The sequence below is a fragment of the Arachis ipaensis genome, chromosome B1 (genome assembly GCF_059453495.1).
Source record: "Arachis ipaensis isolate K30076 ecotype BB chromosome B1, ASM5945349v1, whole genome shotgun sequence".
Classification (NCBI taxonomy): Eukaryota; Viridiplantae; Streptophyta; class Magnoliopsida; order Fabales; family Fabaceae; genus Arachis; species Arachis ipaensis.
The window spans coordinates 34,842,574-34,846,091 of record NC_142436.1 but is presented as its reverse complement, the minus strand read 5'-3'; positions in this window follow the sequence as shown (position 1 = coordinate 34,846,091).

Below are 3,518 nucleotides of genomic sequence, written 5' to 3'. Positions count from 1 at the left end.
CTGCCTGCTTTGATGGGAGGTATACAGATAATACTCCCATATGCCACAGTAGTGGGATTAGCATATGATCCCAGAGTCCTTCTGGACTGTTCATTTCCACTTAGATCCATGATGGATAAAATGGAATTGATATGAATTGCAAGGAAAATATATTTTTTTTGTTTTTATCTTATTGAAGTAGAACAGACCAAATTATTAAGATAAATAAAAATAATAAGATAAAATAAAATAGAATAATTAGAAATTAGAATGTAAATTTCGAAAACTTAGAGAAAAATAAATTTGAAAGTGAAAATAATTGCTTAATTGAGAAGATTTGAAAAACTTTGGATATGATTTTTTTGAAAAAGATTTTGAATTTTGAAAAGATTTGATTGTTAAAATAAAAATCTGAATTCTTTTTTAAAAGTAATTTTCAAAAATTCAATTAAATTAAAGAGAAAAGATATTTTTGAATTTAATGAGGAAAGAGAAAAACAATAAAAAGACACAAAACTTAAAAATTTTTTTAGATCTAATGCTCCTTGTTTTCGAAAATTTGGAGGGAAAACACCAAGGAATACCAAACATAAAAATTTTAAAATCAAAACACAAGCAAGACTCAAGAACACCTTGAAGATTCACAAGAACACGAAGAACAAAAATTCAAAGACTCAAATGACTCAAGAACATAAAAAAAGAACACCAAACTTAAAATTTTTAGAAAACCAAAAATAAATTTTCAAAAATTAAATAAGAACTAACAAGAAAACACCAAACTTAAAACTTGACACAAGATTTAATCAAAGAAAAATTATTTTTGAAAAGATTTTAGAAAGAAAGACTCAAAGGAGCAGCTATTCACAAGAACATAGACACATTCAAGAAATGCAAGGATTAAACAGAGAAAAACTATTATTATTAATAATAATTTTTTTTGGATACTAATAATTCGAAAATGCACAAGAAAAAACAAGAAAAATCACAAAACAAGAAAAACTAAAGATCAAACAAAGAAAATAAACAAGAACAACTTGAAGATTAAGAAAGAACAATGAACACAAATTCAAAAATTTAAAAGAAAATAAAAAAACATGCAATTGACACCAAACTTAAAATATAAAACTAAACTCAAATAGAAAAACTCAATTATTAGTTTATAAAATTTTCGAAAAATTTAAAAAAGAGAAAATAAGGATCTAAAAAAAATTTTCACCCAAAAACAATAATAGAAGACTCTAAACCAAAAAGAAAAATTTTTCCTAATCTAAGCAACAAAATAAACCGTCAGTTGTCCAAACTCGAACAATCCCTAGCAACGGCGCCAAAAACTTGGTGCACGAATTGTAAATCACACTTTTCACAACTCGTACCACTAACCAGCAAGTGCACTGGGTCGTCCAAGTAATACCTTACGTGAGTAAGGGTCGAATCCCACGGAGATTGTTGGCTTGAAGCAATCTATGGTTATCTTGTAATTCTTAGTCAGGATATCAATTATAATTATCAGTTTGGATTGCAAAAAATAAAAGAGCATGAATTAAATACTTGTTATGCAGTAATGGAGAATATGTTGGAGTTTTGGAGATGCTTTGTCTTCTGAATTTCTGCTTTCCCCCTGTCTTCTTCTTCACGCACGCAAGGTTCCTCCTATGGCAAGCTGTGTGTTGGTGGATCACCGTTGTCAATGGCTACCATCCGTCCTCTCAATGAAAATGGTCTAGATGCGTTGTCACCGCACAGCTAATCATCTGTCGGTTCTCACTCATGCTGGAATAGGATCTATTGATCCTTTTGCGTCTGTCACTACGCCCAACCCTTGTGAGTTTGAAGCTCGTCATAGTCATTCAATCCCTGAATCCTACTCGGAATACCACAGACAAGGTTTAGACTTTCCGGATTATCAAGAATGCTGCCAATGGATTCTAGCTTATACCACGAAGATTTTGATTAAGGAATCCAAGAGATACTCATTCAATCGAAGGTAGAACGGAGGTGGTTGTCAGTCATGCGTTCATAGGTTGAGAATGGTGATGAATGTCACAGATCATCACATCCATCATATTGAAGTGCGAATGAACATCTTAGATAGAAACAAGCGTGTTTGAATAGAAAACAGAAATAATTGCATTAATTCATCAAGACACAGCAGAGCTCCTCACCCCCAACAATGGAGTTTAGAGACTCATGCCGTCAAAGAGTACAAAGTTCAGATCTAAAAATGTCATGAGGTATAAAATAAATCTCTAAAAGTTGTTTTAATACTAAACTAGTAACCTAGGTATACAGAAAATGAGTAAACTAAGATAGATAGTGCAAAAATCCACTTCTGGGGCCCACTTGGTGTGTGCTGGGGCTGAGACTTGAGCTTTACACATGCCTAGGCTATTTCTAGAGTTAAACGCCAAGTTGTAACCTATTTCTAAATGCCAGGTTGTAACCTGTTTCTGGTGTTTAACTCCAACTTGTAACATGTTTCTGGCGTTTAACGCCAGAATGCAACATGGAACTAGCGTTGAACGCCAGTTTACGTCGTCTATCCTCAAACAAAGTATGGATTATAATATATTGCTGGAAAGCCTTGTATGTCTACTTTCTAACGCAATTAAGAGCGTGCTAATTGGACTTCTGTAGCTCCAAAAAATCCATTCCGAGTGCAGGGAGGTCAGAATCCAACAACATCAGCAGTCCTTTTTCAGCTTGAATCAGATTTTTGCTCAACTCCCTCAATTTCAGCCAGAAAATATCTGAAATTACAGAAAAACACACGAACTCATAATAAAGTCTAGAAATATGAATTTTGCCTAGAAACTAATAAAAATATACTAAAAACTAACTAAAACATACTAGAAACTACATGAAATTAACCCCAAAAAGCGTATAAAATATCCGTTCATCACCTAATTCTTAAACTGATTTTAACGGCTACCTGAACTATTTGCTGTAACTGCCACTTAAACCTGTGCTTTCCTTATCTGTCTTGCCTGTGTTTGTCATGGTGTGCTACATTTGAGAATAAACTTTGGTGCTAAATTGATGATTGTGTAGTTGGTTTCAGATTGGGCTTTTCTTATAAGAATAGAAAGGTTTTCGGATTTCTGAAAAATTAAGCATTGTTTCTTTGAAAAGGTTTTGAGCAATTAGCTATTGGTTTTTAAAAAGATTCGTAAGGCAATGATAATCACTGAGCTTGAAAACTATTTTCTTATTAAATATCTTCTTATGACAATTCTGAAACTCTGTGGTGAGACCGTGTGGTTAGGTTCTCACCCCTCTGCAGCTTTACCTTTTCAGGAATTGGATGAAGAACTATTATGAAGAGTTAGATTGCGTTTTGGTTTACATGATATTGTATTAATTAGATTATTTTTCTTCCCTCGTCTTTGTTATTACAATTCTGTAAGAGGGATAGGAGTTTTGTGTTTTATATGTATATTATTTTATAAGCTATTAGGTAAGAAATCTTGTATATGAATCTATGTGATTGGTTTTTTTTAAGATGAAGTATTTATTTCCAGTTTTTAAAGAAATCAGCGTTA